The 9,775-nt window shown below is 33.0% G+C and overlaps 1 long non-coding RNA gene across 1 annotated transcript; it reads right to left on the bottom strand.

Moving 5' to 3' along the window:
* Positions 1-1,233: 1,233 nt before the first annotated feature.
* On the bottom strand, positions 1,234-1,730 carry LOC108373792 (uncharacterized). The gene is made up of 3 exons (XR_001848994.1): positions 1,699-1,730; positions 1,552-1,624; positions 1,234-1,489 (listed from the first exon to the last, which is right to left on the bottom strand). It is a non-coding gene; the product is annotated as an uncharacterized LOC108373792 (long non-coding RNA).
* Between the last annotated feature and the right edge of the window lie 8,045 nt (positions 1,731-9,775).

Genomic DNA, 9,775 nt, shown 5'->3' on the forward strand with positions numbered 1-9,775 from the left:
AATTTTCAGAAATACGAAAACTGCGATATTTTAGTAACTACTGAAGATTATTCACTCAAAATTGATATTTACAATGAGTTTTAGACGAAAAATAAGAATATTTTAAAATTTTGGCAAATGGGCGTAGCCACGCCCACTTATGGTTACATGTGTATATCTTGGTAACCGCTGCACAAATTTCTTCCAAACTTGGCACAGTTGTTGGTCCTGGTACAGCATACCAAATGGCCGAAACTTTTTAAAATCGGACAATAACCCACATTCCATATAACGGTAATTTCGAGAAATACAAAATCTTCGATAAATCAGTAAATATCAAAGCTAATTTATTCAAAACAAATTGATGGTTGCAACAATTCTTTACCAAGAAATACGTTTATGATAAAATTTTGGAAAATGGGCGTGGCACCGCCCACTTGTGATTACATATATGTATCTCGCTAACCGTTCTAGCAATTTGTACCAAACTCGGTATGGTTATTGTGCTTGCCACATAAAAGCAAACCGTTAAAAATTGTTGAAATCGGTCTTAAATTACGGCCGCTTTTCAAATAACAATAAATTTCAGAAATGCTTGAAATTTCAATATGTCGAAATTTAAGGACGCTAATTTACTTAAAATGTATACACCCCGGCTTATCATGTAGCGGTAGCTTTCGGCAAGGTGGAAAACATATCTTTAATACTTGCGCCGGGTATTTATTGTTCGGCTCCGCCCGAACTTAGACTTTCTTACTTGTTTAATTACAATTTAATTTTAATGTTTTGTACTTTTTTCCAATCGGTCTTCTTAATCATAATATTGGTTACATTTAAAAAATATGTCTTCAGTATTTTAGTAGTAGTAATTTAATTACATTTCGTTTTTTAAACATGTAAACTTTTGGAAATGTTTTCTACTATTTTCTCTTATCAGTTTTGTTAATCATTATATTAGTTACGTTTAAAAAGTAGATCTTGAGTATCCTAATTTAATTACATTTGGTTTTTTAATTAAAATTTAATTTTAATGTTTTGTAATTTTTTGGGGTTTCTATAGATGAACGGTTAGTACACTAGACTTTTTCCACTTATTAAAACTTACATACAAAACACCATTATATCGCACACCGTCTTCAGAAGAGTCACAACTCAAAATTTGTAATTTTTGAAATTATGCACAAAGCTTCTATTTAAATTTCAGCAAAAGCTGCAGATTTTTTTTTTTAAATTGGTAAAAAAAATCAAAGGTTAAGTCGCTCTTGTCCATGTGATAACCATGTGCTAAGAAATAGTTTACGCATTTTCTTACAAACGTATTATTTGAGTTGTGACTATTTTGAACACGGTGTGCGATATTGTAAAGGCCTTGCGCTAAAAGTGGGCTGCGCTATGATGATGTTGAGCTTGCGGTAAGGAAAAAGTTGTACCTGCGATCAGATTAGAATCCTGGAAGTATATAAAAATCGCTGCACCAGCGAATGTGGACGGACACACAGATGATCCGGACCTGCACAAGAAAATATTTTTATTAATATTTGCACTTTCACGTTTATGCTGTGGTATACTTACTTGTAAATATGCAAAACTTTACTTGTTGTAAAACTCTAGTTCTTTAATACGAATTGTGAATAACTCTGAGACTCTGCAAAAAAATACATATGTAAATTATTGTTTTAATTCAAAATATTTCCATTCTTTTAGATTTTTTTCACATACTTGAATTTGCGCAATAAGAAAATGAATTTCCACAAAACAATCGATGAAAATATCGGCAGTGTTGCCTGTTGAACTTTTTATACGAAAAAAATATTTCTCCTTGTATTTTAGTAGTAGTTTCTATAAATTAAAAAAGAAAGCAACACAGGCTAAGGCAGAATGCGGGAGCGAGACAACTGCCAGGTTATCCAACCTTGTATTATTGAACCATGGATTGCGCCGATTGCAGCAGAATTCGTGAGAGTAATTTTAGCGCGACGTCATCGTAGAGNAAAAATATTTCTCCTTGTATTTTAGTAGTAGTTTCTATAAATTAAAAAAGAAAGCAACACAGGCTAAGGCAGAATGCGGGAGCGAGACAACTGCCAGGTTATCCAACCTTGTATTATTGAACCATGGATTGCGCCGATTGCAGCAGAATTCGTGAGAGTAATTTTAGCGCGACGTCATCGTAGAGTTGACAACTGAGAGCGGCGAGAATGAGGGCGACTAGTGATGTGCTGAATCGTCCCCAATACTCGGTACCCAATACTTAAAAAAGATTTCGGTATCCGATACCGATTATTTACATTAAACCCTCGCCATTATATGCATTTCAGGTTTAGAAAAAACTTTCATTACTAATTTATATGATATCGGCTAAAACACTTGAACTTATCGCCACAGAAAAATATTATTTTATCAGTTTTAACCTTAGTCGATCCAAGGTTCAAGAAAAATACTTTGACGGATGAAGAAGCCTTTCAGGGGAGAGATTCTGTAGCCAGTTAGCGACAAGTTTCGGATCGATATCGCACTTGTTGACTTACAAATATTTGATATCAAACGTCGACAAAACCGATACCGATTCGAAAATTGTCGTTAACTGGTTACAGAATCTGTCCCAGGCCTACAAAAATGATATCGTCCGATTCAGCTGGAACAAAAATGCTTCAAACAAGTAAGGGTTTCTCTGTATTATGGCATCGAACCGACATATATACATCTTTCATTTGAATCAGTAAAAAAGCTCTATTGGCTCTTACATTCGGGTTTTGTTAGGCGTTTTTTCCATATTTTTGGCCTATGTGCGCTTTTATTCGAAACCTAAATGTTTCGGTACCGAGTATCGAGAGTATTGGGTACTTAAAAGTATTGACTCAGCACATCACTACTGCTGTCTTCTCTACTATGACGTCACCAAAACAGCTGATTCTGTCAAAATCACTGAGAGCCGAGTAGCGGTATCGTCATCGGCGCCACCTCTGTATTCTCTCCACCGTGTATTATATCGCATGTTTCAAGTGTTATTCGCCTGAAGGTTGTTGGTCCCATTCTGTGCACAAGTGTTTGAAATTGACTGGTGTCACCATGAGCAAGATATCTGCAACCATTGCAAACATTCAAAATTAATGTAGAAAACGATATGCATTTTTATGGAATTTATTTACAAAAGTGTTACAAATAGTCTACAACGAGAGGATATCGGAGTCCTGATGGAGAATTCTTTCAATGAATTCTTCAGCAACTCATGAAGCACATTGAACCAGGAGAGAGACATCCTCAAAGACTTTTTGAACTGCTCTTCATCGTCTGCAAATTTATTTAATGCATATTCAAACAGTCCGTGCTTTTGTCGATCCAATTACAACTTGCGCACCCAAAATCTCCTCTTTGAGCGTAACTTACTTCTTAATTTACGCAATTTTAATACAATTAAAAAAAATTTCAAAATTTGCTCTGCGCTTTTGTACAACATTTTGTTTTGTTTTGTAAAAATTTAAAAATCAAACGTCATTACGACAGCTTTCCAAGCCGCCATTTAGCCAAGCAAGTTTTCAAAGTAAATCAAACCAAACCAAAGTAAGCAAATCATGCAAAGCAAGCCCGCATTGGGCCAGCACCTTCACTTCACTCACTCCAATATTCTGCTCACCAAGACGTTTATCAATCGCTGAAAAAAATGAAGTTAATCGCATAATAGAAGATTTACTAAAGAAAAGAATCATTAGGTGCAGCGATTCCCCTTAGGCATCGCCTATTATCCTTACGAAGAAAAAATCAGGAGAATCCAGAATGTGCATACACTATAGGATCCTAAATAAATCAATTGTAAGAGACAATTATCCACTTCCAGAATGTGCATACACTATAGGATCCTAAATAATTCAATTGTAAGAGACAATTATCCACTTCTGTTGATAGAAGATTGCTTGGAATACCTTGGTGAGAACAAAATATTTACACTTTTAGACCTCTAATCAGGGTTTTATCAAATTAAAATGGCCTAAGAATCTATTAAATATGTGTATCTCGTTTGTAATACCAAATGGCCAGTAAGAATGCCTTTTGGACTTAAGAATGGACCAGCTATTTTTCAAAGATTTATCATGAAAATTTTGAAGAACTTTATAGAAAGAAACAAAATAATAGTTTATATGGACGATATTATAATTGGTAGTAAAAGCATGACTGATCACTGTAATTTATTCACTAGAGAAGCTAGCGACACACGGCCTTCAGATAAAACTCAAGAAATGTAAATTCGTATACAACGAAATTGAATACCTCGGATCAGTGTTTGGAAATAAAATTGTTCCTTGAGTACCAAATCTATACAAAAACTGTACTTTTCGACTGTAAATTGTATCGACTTTTTAATTTGCTCATATATTTTCTTAGTACATGCATACATAGATTCCCTTCAAGACCAATGGTTTGATGGTATTCATGAGAAAGTTTATGTAGGTACATTTACATATTTCACACTTTTAACATAACAAACAAATTCTTTTAAGTTATTATGAATAGATAAAAGAGATATCTTCTTGCAATTCAGTACTAAAACTTGAAATTACAATAGTATTTCAAGTGCTTATCAAAACTTTACGACACGCACATATTGACAAGATTGGCCATTTGTTTTAAAATTATTTAATTTTAATTATTTGTTTATAAAAATGCAGTTTATACTTTAATAAAGCCCGTATAAATCCAAGGTTCAATCTTAACGCAACATAAAAAAAAACTTTCGTAAAAATGTCGAGCTTTCAGATTTCCTAGAAATACACATTTTGAGTATGCAGTTTTGTGGCCCGATCAATTGAAATAAAGTGTAAACCCAGTGTTATTATATTATTAGGCAGTAATAGTAATAAGGTGGCAACACCAAGGATATGTAATCTAAGAATATTAACATGGCAATGAAGTAAATTAAAAGAAGCCATTAGCTCGTGAAATTTCTACATGTGTGACATTTTTACAGGATTTTACACGAAAATTATTGGATCAGAGCTATTATTTGTCACAATCATATGACTGTGACCAAATGCTTGCAACTGATACCAGTTACGAGTGAAATGTGGGAATTAACCCAATCTCTCGGTAAAACCGCATGTGTTGCTCCGCTGTATATGTACATAAGTACATACATACAGTCACTCACAGAAGTATTCGTAATTTAGTTTTTTCACAATATTTAAAATGTTTTCCATTATAAATCTTTTTCCTTAATTTTCATTTAAAATATAGCTCATTCTATAACAAAAACCATATAAATGATTCTTGCAAACTTTGAATAATATCCATAAAAATGAATCAAACATAAAAAAATGTTCATCAAAATTTCAAACTTTTTATTAAGAATTTTTTTTGTCGAGGGTGTTGGCCATTTGTTTCCATATAAGGCATGAACAAAATCTATTTTTATATAACACCCTCGACAAAAAAAAATTCAAAAAAATCAACAGTAATTTTTAGCTCCTTGAAACTTGCACTTTATTGTACTAACGGAACGGGCTATAAAACTGCATACCGAAAATTTTTCTAAAAATTCCGAATAAAACGTTTGAAATTTTTATGAAAATTTTATTAAGTTTGATTCAATTTTATAAATTTTTTACAAAGTTTTGCAAGAATGATTTATATGGTTTGTGGTATAGAATGAGCTATATTTTAAATGAAATTAGCGAAAAAAAGATTTATGATGGAAAACATTTTGAATATTGTGAAAAAACTAATTTACGAATACTTCTGGGAGTGACTGTATGTGCATTTGCGAATCAAAACCTTTATCTAAATTTGAGCTGGGTGATGAAATTACATGTGTTATTAGGTGCGTCTACGATTACGATTACTTTAATCGCAGTTTCAAAATAGTTTGAATTAGGATTGAAATAATCGTAAATCGAAGAAGTATTAGATTAAAATTATATTAAGAAAAATTAGTAGCGCATGATCAGCGAACGGATTTTTAGGACCTAAAAACCTATAAAAAAGGCAAAATAAAATAACGAAATAGGCTAGAAAAGGCAAAATAAAATAGCAAAATAGGCAGGAAAAGGCACTAGAATACGCAAAAAAGGCAAAAGAAGGCACTAAAAAAGACAAAACCCGAAAAATTATCAAAAAATACATTTATTTTAGAAATGTTTATGTTTAAGTAAAAAGAGAAAAACTATGAACTAGTTTCATTATATGAAAAATTTGTACTTTGAATCTTTTACTATTTTCTCCTTTCGAGTTTTTAACTCACAAAACTTTTAATCTCTATAGTTGTAGTAACATTGAACCACAATATGCATTTTGAAGTTTTCTGGCAGCATTTTCATTAGATTTTTGTGAAGAAAAGCCTTAAATATACTAAACGTGCGCTCGACGTGGGTTGATACAAGTAGCGACCAATTTAAATATGGAACGTTTAAAATTTTCATATTACCAGGAATAAGGCCTTTTTCCTTGCCTTTTGCAATTAAAGGTAGAAAAGGCAAAAAAGGTAAATATCTTAAAAAAGGCAACATCAAATGAGTATATATATTTAGAATCAGGGAAAGCTAAATCGAGGACTTTCTTAATCGGTCCCTACACATGACGTAATTTTTAGCTGAACAAAAATCAGTTAAGAACAGTGTGTCCAGATTGTTTAAAAAAAATTGTTTTAAAAATGAGATCTTGTTATAATATAATTTTTAAATCCAAAAACGAATATAATACCTTCAGAAGGTAATAATAAACAACACAAATCACTTATGTAATAGTGATGTACAAACAATTTTCTTTAAAAATACGCATACTTTTTAAAAATATTTGTTTAAACACATTTTGCAATAGGACTGCGCAATTATTAAATTTATTATAACTCATAGATATTAATTGATTAATCGCACAATCCGCTTTTAAGAGCTCGGTGCTAAAAATTAAATGAAAGCTTATAATAAGGCGAGGTCAGCTATTTCCACAATTTCTTCAAAATCACCTATAGTGTCTGAATGATTTACATTTCTATTGTTGTCATATATTGAGCTTCAACCATGATAACATACTGTTTGATATTAGAAACATTTTGCAGCAGAAACTATTAGCCTTCATATAACACTTTATTCGAACTATTGAATTAAGGCTTTCCAACTTTATCCTATTTCGAATAATATGAATTTATTTATATTTCCAAACATTTTAATGCCTGCTGCGGTTTTAACTCCGCAAGCAATTATCCAAAATCCTTCAGGGTCAGATGGAATGGTTCTGAGAAAAGTTATACCATGGGAAAGTTAAAAGATTTAAATTTTCAGTCTCTGCTGCTTTTGACCATTCAAAGTCAAATAGTGAATGCGCAGGTCCCTGAAACTTGCCCTCTTGTGATTCACACACTTTTTTGGTGACAAAATCAAAGCTTTTTTAAAAGTATTTAATTGACTAGGTAATCGTTTCAAAAGTTCTTCGATTAGGGTGATTATGTAAACAGTTTTGACAGTCTTTTAATATGCTTCATAAGTCAAGTGTATCAGGCAGTTCATTAGGCTCTTCTGTAAAATTATCGTGGAAAACTATGTTTTGTATATGTATTTTTATAATTGGAAAAAATTTATTTGAAGGGAAAAAATCGCCAAAAATCGCCAATGGCGATTTCCTAAATTCTTACGCGCAAATATCCAAAAAAAATCTCCAAATTGGCGCGAAATCGCCAAATCTGGACATTCTAGTTAAGAACTACTTTTTTAGCTTATGTATGTTAATTTTACTCATTTCTTAGCTAAAATCACTTGACATAAGAATTCGTATGTAAGAAAAATACGCATTTTCCAGATAATTTTGAATTCAGCAACCTTAATATTACTTATATACACTTAAGTTTACTTATAAACAAATGTAAAAAAAGCATATAACGGGTGATTTTTTTGAGGTTAGGATTTTCATGCATTAGTATTTGACAGATCACGTGGGATTTCAGACATGGTGTCAAAGAGAAAGATGCTCAGTATGCTTTGANCTATTTTTTGTGGGGCTACGTCAAGTCTAAAGTCTACAGAAATAAGCCAGCAACTATTCCAGCTTTGGAAGACAACATTTCCGAAGAAATTCGGGCTATTCCGGCCGAAATGCTCGAAAAAGTTGCCCAAAATTGGACTTTCCGAATGGACCACCTAAGACGCAGCCGCGGTCAACATTTAAATGAAATTATCTTCAAAAATTTTATGCGTTTTTTTTTAAAAAAAAGTTATCAAGCTCTTAAAAAATCACCCGTTATAATGAAAAGAACGGATTTCATGTTCAAAGTTTGTTTACATTTTTCATGTTTAAAAGTATTGCATTAATATTAGTTAATTTTATTTTAGGGTATTCACAGTTTACTTCTAAAGTTAAAAGGTGGTAACTTTAACAAGGTAACACACTCGAACTGTGAGCAACCCTTACGTTTAAATAAAGTATTAAGTTGATCAACAATACCACGCATTGCTAGACCGTTTGCCTTTCACGCGTTTGTGTTTAGAGAGCATCAACAAACCACATACATATTTCTCTAGAATGATAGAATGCCCTTCGTAAATGCAACCTTTTGGAAGGGAGCGCCAAACCGCGGCTGTCATTAATTATCTAACCTGTAATTATTGAATCGCGGTTCGTACGTATGTACATATTGTCATCACTACTTGATAATCATATCACGATTAAGAAAATAAAGATCGCGCCATTCGCGGACCGCTAACCCTCTCTTCGTCGATTTGACAGCATCCACCCTATCGCTGACGTCATAAAATACTTTTATTTACATTCACTGTTGCCAACTTGATGCTTTTCGCGCCAAATTTAGTGGGTATTCAAAACGTGAAAATTTTTGAGTTTGGTGCTTGGTGCGTTTTTGGTGCTTTTGTTTTTAGTTTGAAGACAAGAAATTAGAAAATCTTAAAAAAATGGAAGCAAAATTTATAGCAATCGTAAGTGTGGTAAGCAACTTTACAAAAATTTTAACAAAATCATGGCACAGTGACATAAGCGACAACAAAATATGTGGCAGCACCTTCAATCATGCCAGAAGAAATCGACCGTCGTGCAAGAAACATTGATTTTTATTAATTTGAATCGGAATCAATTGTTACAATAAAATTATGTATGTATATAAAGTCCATAAAATATACCAATAAAAATTTGGTGCTTTTTCAAATTCAAAACTTGACAATACCAAAGAACGTAGATAACAAGAAGGGACAACTCGTTATAATTGTGGCGAAAGTGCGCAACAGGGGCGTGCCTTCTCTTTTCATCTAATCAAAAATCGCACTAGGGCAAAAGAGAAGGCACGCCCCTGTTGCTCACTTTCGCTACAATTATAACGAGTTGTCCCTTCTTGTTATCATTCTTGATCAGGCATGGGCAGAGACTTAGAGTGCAGTTAGTCGACGATGTAGCGTAAACGTAGGTTGACGTATGTACGTAGCAGCATATCAAATTTATTGTTGATAGAGAGAGAGAAAAACAATGGGAACGTCACGCGGTGGTGAGTTTGCTTTAACACACGAATCCCATAAGGTAGATCGTGTCTACGTCAAGAATGATAGAATACAAGGTTGCGCCGATTGCAGCAGAATTCGTGAGGTTCAAGTGTTTTAGCCGATATCATATAAATTAGTAATGAAAGTTTTTTCTAAACCTGAAATGCATATAATGGCGAGGGTTTAATGTAAATAATCGGTATCGGATACCGAAATCTTTTTTAAGTATTGGGTACCGAGTATTGGGGACGATTCAGCACATCACTAGTCGCACTCATTCTCGCCGCTCTCAGTTGTCAACTCAACGATGACGTCACGCTAAAATTACT

This window comes from Rhagoletis zephyria, unplaced genomic scaffold, assembly GCF_001687245.7.
Source record: "Rhagoletis zephyria isolate East Lansing unplaced genomic scaffold, Rhagoletis_zephyria_1.1 Rzeph_scaffold_07034, whole genome shotgun sequence".
Taxonomy (NCBI): domain Eukaryota; kingdom Metazoa; phylum Arthropoda; class Insecta; order Diptera; family Tephritidae; genus Rhagoletis; species Rhagoletis zephyria.